A 10,903-nucleotide genomic window follows, 5' to 3' on the forward strand; every position below is an offset into this window, starting at 1 on the left:
TGAAATGCTATGCTATACATTAAGAAGCCATACACCTACTATTTATTTCACAAGCACAAATTAGGCCTTCTGGAAAAGAACTCGAATTTCAGTCAAACTTGCAAGAAAATAACAATACTTGGCACTTCCAAAACGCTTTCCATCTGAAAAATGCAAATAATTAAGAGGTAGCAGGGGGGAACCGAGCCATTGTGCAGGTCACCAACGGAGCCAGGACATCCAGGGAAAGCTCCAACGCCGTCAGGGGTTGCACAGCTGGAAGCAAAGTGCCTGCGGTGACAAGGTACTGCCTAATGTATCCTAACCACCGAGATGGATCAACGCCCAAAAAAGCCTTCGCGGTGGCTCCTCTTTCTGCCAGTGGTATATTTAGCACCCCAGAGCCCCCCGCTTCGTGCCCCCCTCAGATACCTGGCTTATGAATGGCACCCAGAATTGATCATAACATACAATACTCCGTAAAGCTGCCCTAGTTTATGGATCAGAGAAGTGTTGCACAAAAAGCCTTATATATGTGGTCTAAGCTCGTAACATTGCACAGTAGAAGAATTATGAATAAAACCCATTTCTTTGGAGATTTCCAGTTTTGTCACCCTCAACAAAACCCCTTTTACACAGACTTCAAAATCCTTAAGGTTTTTTTCCTGACTGCAATACTATGCCAAACATTTATTTTATCAGTCCAAAACTCAATTTACTGCTGAAACCCTGCATGAATACTTCAGAGGGACTTCTAAGATCCTACCCAGAAGAGGAGGAAAGATTACAGAGATGAATATTGTGCAAATAAATCTCTGTCTATATCACCAATCTTACAAACTGCTGCTTCGCCCTAAGGCAAGTACCTGAATATAGGCACCTGTACGTGGAAGGGGTCTAAACAAGCTAAATGAAATTCCTGGAAACATGCATGATATATATCAACTTTTTACAGTGCTCTAGTCAGTGAAAGTGAGGATAACAGAAGGATAACTGACAGAGAGAGCGAGACAGTAAGAGGAGAGAAGAAAGGAGGACAGGGCAAGGTGGGAAATAGAAGGTCCTAAGGCCTGACTGAAGTAGAAATAAAAAAGATCCTAGTGAAGGAAGCTAAAGATTCAAAAATATAAATATAAAAGAAGGAGGCGGAACAGTTAAAATACAAGGGGAGATAAAAAATAAAATAAAATTTTTAAAAAAACCCAAACAAACAAACAAAAACCCCCTCAAAACCACAAAGTGACAGAGAAAGTTTATACCTTTCAGAAGCTCAAGTCAGTAATTCTTTGTCAGCCAAACTCTCCTTGATTTCAGTGGGAGTTTTGCCTTAATGAGGACAGCAGGATAGGCACCAAATGCAGCTTTATTTCTTATACTTGAATAACAGCAAGATATAGCAAGATATTCTGTCGTTGAAAAAGACAATGCATTTTTGAAGAAATATGGATATTAGGGGCCAGGCAGTATAAAAGTAATTGCTACAACCAGCTGAGTTACATCAGTGTGCATCAGCTGACAATAAGGTCCTTTGTGCTGGAAAGAAAGAAAAAAGATGAAAAAACTGACTCATGCCACCTTGCAAACAATCAAATTAAAGGTCCAGAATTATTCCAGCAAAGTTTCCATTGACTTCAGTGACAGCCCAGAAAACAAGCAGGATTCTTCAGTCCTTTTTATAAAAAAATATAAATACAAGAGTGAATATGAGTGACCTATTTACTTTTTATCAGTATTGCTCTTGCTGAAATTGTTGGAAATGCACCCATCTGGTTCACAGAACTATTGTTTGATTAGGCTGTTTGTGTGAAAGTATCTTTCCCAAATATTGTATTAATATATTGAAAAGGAAGCATAAGATAAGTAGATTGGAGAATAAAATATTCTTCTCAGCTTGGTAACCAAAGATAAAGCAAATAATTAAAAAACCTCGATGCTCATCTGACGAACAGGATGAAGATTCTGCCTACCTAAGTAGTGGCCTTAATGGTCCATGTAGAAATCATATAGCTGTTTCCCCCTTTATAAATCATAAATTAAAGGAACTGTCACTGGAAGTGTAACTGGAATGTGGGTGTGTCTAATGCAAAGCCTCCAATTTAAAATCTTTTACTGTTTTAGATGTCAAAACCAGGAACAGACAAAATACCACAAGTAAAATCAGTAGAATTACCAATAAAAACACCAAGGCAGGTATTTTGTATGAGAACTAGGAAGAGCAGAAAAATATCCTGTCTCCAGCTGATCACGTTGCACGCAGTAATAACATTTATTATTGACAAGATTTTGTAAGCATACCATTCTTACCCATAATATGGGAAATATCATGTCAGTTCTCCACGATGTATTAATGAGAGGCATCCCACCCAAACCAATAAGTTTAGGACATGCTCAATGTTGGATTTATTCAGCCGCTGACTCAATCAGATAACCAGTAATTCTCAGGTTTTGCACGGTTACATCCACCTGTTGATTTAGAGATTAGAGGTGGGAGCTGCCTTATTAAAATTGCTCTCCAGCTTAAAAATTCAACACACCTAACAGAGGGAATCGAAAGCAAAACAGTCTGGTCTGTTCATCAATGACAAAATGATAATAAACAATCAAACTCAATTATTATTGTTTGCAGAGCTAAAATTATGCTTAAAGAAATTCATTGCCATCTGTAAGCCTGTTAAAGTTGATTACAATTTTCTTGTGCTGGTTTTCTTCCCAATGATTGAACAGTATTGTCTATTTTTAAAGGAAAAAAAAGATAAAGCTGCTTGAATAATACATTGTTTATCCCAAGACAGAACAAATCACAATAATGAACTTTAAGAATGGTTTCTAAATTAGAACTGAGAATGAAAAACAAGTATTTTCCTGTTCAAGGTTTTGTGTTTAATGTGTTTTTATTTTTAACTGGATTGAGCGCTGATTACAGAAAATTCAGGGCTACCCGGACATCAGACTGCTCTATTGACTGAAAAGTTTGATGACTTCTCTAAAAAGTGAGGTCTGTGCATGAAATTAAATCAGTATCACTGCTCTGAGATAACTCAGGGCGGGGTGGGGGGAAGAGGTTAATATCGCCTATTAAATAATGTTAAATGAGATCAAACAAGACGTGCAGGATTCAGGAGGGCTCTTGGAGCTCCGGTTGTTTCCCCAGGCTGCTTATGCAACCTCGCTTGCACAGGCAGTGTAAGGGCCTGCCATTTTATTACATAAGGTAGCCCGAAAATATACAGCTAGGCAGTTGTGAGCTCCATTAAGTGCTGCACTGGAGTTTCTGTATCAGTTAGCATCTAGAAATTTTAAGAAACTATCAGAAGGACTTAGATGTTGCTGAGTTTGGGATCGTTGCTGTTGTTTTAATAGCAATAGACCTCATCTAAAAGCTAGCAAATATCACCAGCGTGAGCTGTATTTGCACACATACATTGTGCTTTGGCCGTTGCTTAAGTGAACAGCAATACACAGTCTTTGGTTTAGCACAGCCGTTGTAAGCGCAATCCAGGGCTTTAAAATCTGCCTTTCAGCTGATTAAGCAAATTGTCTGGTTTAGTAAACAGCAGTCAAGACAACATTATTGTTTTAACCAGCACTTAAGTGCAGTGGATAGCTGAAGAAAATTAATTTCCAACACATCCTCACATTCACAGTTCAGAATTTCAAAGCCTGGTCTCGTACTGACAGATAAAACTGTAACTACAGCAACACCAGGTCAGGGAAGATGACCCCCTTGCCCCGAATCCCCTCCCCGACACCGGGCAGCAGCAAAGGCTCGGGAAGCCTGCGTGAGCAGGGCAGGCATGTAGCAATATTACAGTCTCCCAGCGGAGACTTCTTCAGCCAGGCATTGTATCTGGGTATTCAATGCCTCTTGGTGGGATTGCTTCCGTGAATATAATTGCTTTCTGAACCTACTTGAACCCAAGAAGATAAGGCTGTCTATGCTCGCCATGCCTGCACAACTCCATAACAGGACACCAGGGAGCAAGCTTGAGCACTGTACCCTGCTTTTTGCAGCACTGCTGAAGTTCTAGCTGATGCCCTAGCTCTGCTTTGGAGCACTTCAACTAGCTTCTTCCAACTAGCTCTTTCCTCGGCAGATGTGCTACAATGGGGCCAGCCCTGAGCAGTGAAGGTGCAAGCCACCAGGAGCCCCTTGGCCTTGAGAGCCTAGGGAGGCCAGACGCTGGCCCACTTCATTTCGCAGAGCAGACGCTGGGGGACCACTTGGCTCGGCACCCCCTCTCAGCCGTGGCCAGACATGGGTGCCAAGGGGCAAGTACAAGAACAAGGCAAACCAACGGTGATATTTCCTCAGGATACTCACCAAGCTTCCAAGAATTTGCAGCTCAAAACCTCCTAAGCCAGAGGCAGTGGTTTTGTATTTAATAGCCCTTGATGGATTTCTCTTCCATGAACTCATCCAGTCACCTCATTAGCTGATGTAACCTCTCAGCATCCACATCCTGTGGTGAGGAGCTCGGCAGCCTGACCACGCCACGTGAAGAGCCACCTCCTTTTGTTTCCATCCCCACAACTGCCTGCTTCACCCGATGCCCTCCGCTGCTATCGCTGTGAACAGTGATTCCCAGTATGCCTTCTCCATGCTTTGCATAATTTTACAGACTTCTGTTGTATCACTTTATCATCAGCATTGTCACTCCTCAGGCACGAGCTGCTCTATTCCTCTGATCACCTTTGCTGCCTCTGAATCTCCTCCCTCGCTGTTATACACCTTTGAGGTGGGGGGGATCAACAACACACGATACTGAAGATGTGGGCACACCATAGCTTATACAGTGAAATAAAGGGATTCTTTTTTATTATTTTCCATCCTTTTTTAAATAATCCCTAATGTTCTATTTGCCTTTTTTTTTTTTTAAACTCACATCTGAGCATTGCATTGATTTTTTTCTGAGTTGTCCATGGAAGATTTTATCTAAGCTTCTGCATCTTCAGTGACCTGTAGCAATGAATTTCTATGATTATACATACACTTACATATGATTATACATATACTTTCTTCTATTAACTTTCAACTTGACATGCATATTACATTCATCTGACATGAAGAGACTCAAAGAGAAAGGGTGATTGAAATGTCCCAGTAGATGATGCTGTCATGCTAGCACTTCTTCTATGTTTTGAAGTGACAAAGAGATTTCATACCTGAACTTCCAAATTTCCATCCTGATCTCAAACACACATACACATCCTTTAGATTTTTTTCCCATATCATCATTTCACTTGGCTAGAAATCTTCTATTTTATGCACAGATCCCTAAGAACAGTGCTAAAACAGCTGAAAAACACCTTCTGTCATAATCAGGCCAGCAAAAGACCAGCTGTTTTACGTAGACTTGTGCCCAAGCAGGAGAAGGTGAGATAACCTCCCTGTTCCCACCATTTACATGGTCATTTTTGGAGCATCTGCTGCACATGGTATGTGCTACCTGCTGCACAGGCACAGGAGAAAGAGATGGCATTGCCTCAGAGAGCTTGCAGGCAAAGGAGAGGACGAGGAAGAGCAGGCAGGTATTGACAGAGTACCGGGCAAAGCGTGTGGCAATACTATTTCCTAGTGACAAAGGTCCAAGCTCACCAGTGACCTAACTTTTGTGAGAGTTTTAGTTTTCTGAAGCCACGGGTGAATTTTCAGACTGAAGCAGGATTAAAACTAGCGTTGGGGGTGCATAAGACTATTGCTCCCAAATGTGGCAGGCAGCATGCAAGAAACACCGATCCCTGCCATGGACCTTGGATACAGGAACAGAAATGTCTTTACCAAAGTGTAATTAAACACAACATTTTGGTTGGACTAAGTTGTGCTTCATGGTTTGCTTTCAAGGGGAAGAGACACAGGAAGAGAAGCATAAAAAACAGTACTTACCCTTCTATCCCCAAAATGTACATCGAATTTATGTGTACAAGGCCAAGAAAGCCATGCCCCAAAATCCCTCAATTTAATCTGACGACATCCCTGAGCCAGCGCAAGATAAATGCAAGGAGTGGAGAGTGAACCATGTCTGCAGCTTCTCAGCTGCTTACTCAGAGCACGAGCCTACAGGACCACATCCCTTCTCACCCCCTTGCCTTTCCTGCGCTGCAACTCTTGTATTTCTGTATTCAGCTGGCAATATACTGGTATATATATCCTGTGTGGCCCACAGCAGGTCACAACAAAGAGTAATGGCTTTAGTCCTTCCCAAAAAACTGTGAAATACCAAAAGCACCACTACATAAACAAATCCACCACCGTCTATGCATTCTGCTTAAATACTAATACATGGTGTTTCCTTTTCAAACTTCAGTAATCAGTCTCATAAAGAAAAAGTCAGTCTATCAGCCGATGCTGATTTCTGACTGCATTAAATTAGCTAAAACGCAAATATTTGCATGGCCTCAGCCTAGTTTTTCAAGAACAAGTTTTAATAAGATCAAGGATCAACAGAAAGCTAAGCCAAATCTGGGAAAATGACTGTGTTGTACAGATAATGATCCCTCTACAAAACCTGCAACTCAAGTGCATCTGCCCTAAAAGTCTGAAAGCAAAACTATAAACACAAATGGAAGTTACTTAAATTCAGCTTAGAAAGAAAGAAAAGCAACTAAATACACATAAAAGACATAACTGTCATTTTCAAAGATATATTTGCCAATCATCAATTGTACAGTGATGCAAGTAATCTGATTGCTCAAAACTTACAGTTGAACACAGCCAATGATTATTTAAATCATTACATTTGCTGTGCAAAACGTCCTATCCTTAAAGAATGCCAGAGCTACAAATCGAAACCATCGGTTGTTGATCTTAATTTTCCTACCTTAAATGAATGCATTGCGATATAACATCAGTTACATGATTACATACTACTTTTTTCCACGGGGCTTCGCTATTTTGATGTATTGTTAATATACCAAGCTATAAATTCTTCCTCCAGTTTAAAAAGTGGAAAACCCATCCTAGCCTACCGCAGCAGTCACCAACTGGGTTGAGTCTTTTAGGTCCACAGCATAAAAATCTAGTGTGAGACTTAACTGGGGCATACAAAGTTACTATCCTGTCCGTGGCAGATCTAGTGTTAGAAGGAGGCGGGCAGACACCGTGGTGGAGGCCTGAGACTGACCCTGGTGCCAGGTCCTGCTCCTTGGGGTGCTGCCTCATGGTGGGGTACAGGTTAAGGAGGAGAACAAACACATGGGCTCAGTGCAACTCCAGAGCCTGGGCTCCACAATGGAGATAGGTCCTCTCCAGGTCCAAGGTCCATGACTGGAGCAACAATAGTTGCTCCTCATGGCAGGGAGACAGCAACAGTTTCTGTGAGGGGACCAGGGGAGGAGCAAAGAAGCAGAGGCAGGGGCTGAAGAACACAGTAGGCAGTGTGAAGAGGAAGATGAGAAGGATAAAAAAAACCAGTAGTACCATGACCCCAATCATTGAAAGACTGGAAACCACTACTTTTGCAGGCTCAGATCTCCTGTCCTGGTCCAGCACAAGTCTCTCATCACCTTTTTCTGCCCACCATTCCTTCTCTTGGTCTGGGTTTTCCATCTTTATCTACAGTTCCCTGCACCTTGTTCCCAAGCTTTGTTATCTACGACCCCATCAAGTCCTTTGACTTAATTCAAGGTCCCTGCTCTTCACTTTCCCCATGTCTCCATCACCAATACTACTTCTTCTCTATTCTAGTCCCACCATTTCTTGTCACCATGCATGTGAATTAAGCAGTTTCCTCCTCCTCCTCCACCCTGCCTCCGCATCAGCAGGCACACCCTGGCACTGAAGACACAGCCGAGACAGTCTTCAATGCTCCCTCCTTGTGGTGCTCGCCGTAGCAGTAACATCTGGGAAGAATAACTGCAGGGGAAAGTCCACTGAGCCCTTCAGCCACTGACTGGAGCGCTCTCATTCTTCCCAGGAAGACGAGCAGTTGCTCAGCTCCTAACAACACTGGGGTGTTCAGCGTGCTCCGCGCTGAGAGCGTCTTCAGTGAGTGAGCGCAATGGTCAAGCCCTCAACATCCCTCCACCAAGAGTGCACAACCTAAGCGTTGTTACAAAATGATAACTGAGACAAATTCTGGAAGCTTTTCATAGGCTCAACATAAGGCACACCCCCATCACAAGATTGATCCCAAGCCAAGTATCTTTTTCCTTCTCCAAAACACAAAGCCACAAGAATTCAACAGTCTCAATGAAAGTGTTTCTCAACATAGCCAAAAAATGCAGATTCACAGAAAAAGAAAGATCAAGGTCTCCTAATGCAGGATGATGTATACCTAAACCATCTTCATCAGATACGTGGCCAAAGAATACATTTCCCTCTAACCATGTTCTCAGAAATAGCTGAACCATTTCATCTGAAACTTCCCAAAGAGAGTCTGTCTTCAGCAAACACTCAACCTGGAAAACGTCAGCCTAGGTTTAAGCTTAGCAACTGCATAAGCACCCGAAAGCAGATCATTGTACTGGAAAGCACTAGATAAACTGTAGACAACATTGCTGCCTATGATAAAACAACAACTCCTTCAAGTGCTCTCGCATGCTCTAGGCTAGAAAACGGGCAATAATCGTAATTCTGCAAAGCATAGTCTGTAGGTTCAATCCTGCACACATGCAGGGCAGCACCTTTATTCGGGAGGAAAGCAATTTTAGGCAAGCCTACTGTATCCAGGCTTCGGAGCAGGGCACAGAAGTGCTGCCAGCTTGAGGAATCACCCTGGTGTCGGATACCTGGTTCTGGAAAACCTTCATTTTCACATGTGCAGTGAGACAGTGCACAGCTCGGCAATTACATTCTCCAAATACTCCTGCTTCCAGGCCAACTCTGCGTCCATATTCATCTGCAGAAATGTATGCAGGATTGGGTCCTCCACCAGCCGGCAGCTCTCAGAATCAGACACGGATCAACGGATGAGCTGGCTAGGTCTGGAAACTGTGAACACTAATTATTTAGTATCACCAAACAAACTAAACCCACGGTGGGATACAAATTAACATTTCACACCCGGGTAAGAGAGAGATAATTTTCCACTTCAAGAGGCGGCCACTTGTTGAGCTGAACGCTCAGGTTAGCTGTGCCCGTCCGAGGGAACCCTACAGCCCTTCGGGAGATTTAGCACCGTGAAAAGATTCAAGTTCCTCTGCTGGCTGTAATGCTTATAACTGCTAATTATTTCTGAGTCACTTGAGTGAAAGTAAGCTGCCATCCTGTAGACAGTTGAGGAGTACGGAGGAAAGTTTCTGGATGAGCGTGCTTGTTAATTGACAAATCAGGCTAGTGACCACAGAGGAAAACACCACCGCACAAGTCTTCGTGAAAGAAGTCCCGTGTTGCCCCTCAGCAGTGGATTTAACGTTTCCCTCCGTTCTGCACACTGAAGGGAAACAAGTGGGAGCCTGGCACAGGGCTGCAGTGGCAGCGGGGCTCTCCCGGCACACAACACAACCTCTGCACCCACCGGGAGCTTTCGCCCATTCAAAAATCCCACTGGTCTTACTGGAAGTTTTCCTTGACCAAACACTGCCGGGTCGCATCACAGACCCTCTTCCAGTCTAGCCTAAATGAACCCCCAGCGTCAGGAAACCGCCAACCACGCCAAAACGAGATGGGGAGGGGGACAGGTCGGGGGGCAACTGATTTTTCCAAAGGGAGGGGCGCACAGTGCACTCCCCACGGAAACTTTCTCGCGGCAGAGGCGATGCCACTCCGCACCGCCGGGCACATCCGCCACCCCCGCGGTGCGTGGGACGGAGGGGAGCTGACCCCGATCGCCGCCGCGGGGGGGGGGGGGGGGGTCACGCGTGGGCGGGCATCCCGCGTGGGTGCCGCGGGCGGGCGCCCCCCCGCGCGCGGGTGTCGCGGGTGGGCGCCCCGCGGGCGGAGGGAGGGCCGGGACCGCAGGGCCGCGCGTTACCTGGGGTGCCGGTGCTGCGGGAGCGCGGCGGGGAAGCCCCAGCCGCCGCCGCCGCCGCCGCCGCTGCTGCTGCTGCTGCTGTCCGCGGTGGCCACCTGGGCGCGGGAGCCGCCGCCGGTGCCGGTGGTGCCGGTGCCGGTGCCGGCGGTGCCTGTGCCGCCGGGCTGGATGCCGCCGCTTTTCCGGTGCCTGCCGGTGCCGCTGCGGCAGCGGCCGCCGCTGCTCCAGCCGCGCAGGAGGCCGGCCTCGGGAGCCGGCAAACTCTTCCTCGCCGACGAGGAGCCGGGGACGCTGCCCGCCTCCTGCCTGCCGCCGGTGCCGGTGCCGGTGCCGTGTCTCATGGTGCGCGGGGCCGCCGCATGCCGCGCTGCCGCCGCCCCGGGCGCCGCGGGACCCACGCGCGCCGGGGCCAGGGGCTCCGCCGGCAGCGGGAGGCCGCCGGGAGCCCGGGCTGCTGCGGGGGGGGCGGGAGGAGGCCGGGGCCGGGGGGCTGCTGGCTGGGGCTCCCGCTGGGGCATTAAGTTGGACGCGCGGCCGGGAGAGGCAGGGCGGGCGCGGGGGCTGCGGGGCCGATAGTTCTCCGCGAAGTTGGAGCCCGGCGGGCGAGGCGGGGGCATCCTCTCCGCCGGCCCTTCATCGCCGCCCGCCGCCGCCGCCGCCGCCGCTGCCGCCTCCCCTCGCCTGCCCCCGCCGCCGGGCCGCCGCCCCGCGCCCTCAGCCGGCGGCGCTGGGGGGCGCGCCCCGCGCCCCGCGCCCATGGGCAGCCGCGGCCCCGGCGGCTGGCGGCGGCTGCTCCTCCCGCTCCGCCTTCCTCCGCCGTTCGCTCGCCTTCCCCGGCAGGGAGCGGGGAGGGGGGGCGGGGGGGGGGGGGGAGCCCAAACCCGAGGCCGGTGCGCAAAATGGGTCAGGGAGGGGGAAAGGGAACCCGGCGCTCGCCTCCCCCCTCCCCGCGGTGGGCTCCGGGAGGGCCGGGCTGGGGCGGTGGGTAGCGAGAGGGCTGCGGCGGAGCTCTC

At 47.7% G+C, this 10,903-nt stretch overlaps 1 protein-coding gene across 1 annotated transcript in view; it reads right to left on the reverse strand.

The window, feature by feature from the left end:
- NPAS2 (neuronal PAS domain protein 2) overlaps nt 1–9,925 on the reverse strand; it is a 105,366-nt gene extending 95,441 nt beyond the window's left edge. The window contains 1 exon segment of the mRNA XM_050915591.1: nt 9,891–9,925. The gene's annotated coding sequence lies outside the window, so the exon portion shown is untranslated.
- Between the last annotated feature and the right edge of the window lie 978 nt (nt 9,926–10,903).

Source organism: Gymnogyps californianus, chromosome 1 (genome assembly GCF_018139145.2).
Source record: "Gymnogyps californianus isolate 813 chromosome 1, ASM1813914v2, whole genome shotgun sequence".
NCBI classification, from domain to species: Eukaryota; Metazoa; Chordata; class Aves; order Accipitriformes; family Cathartidae; genus Gymnogyps; species Gymnogyps californianus.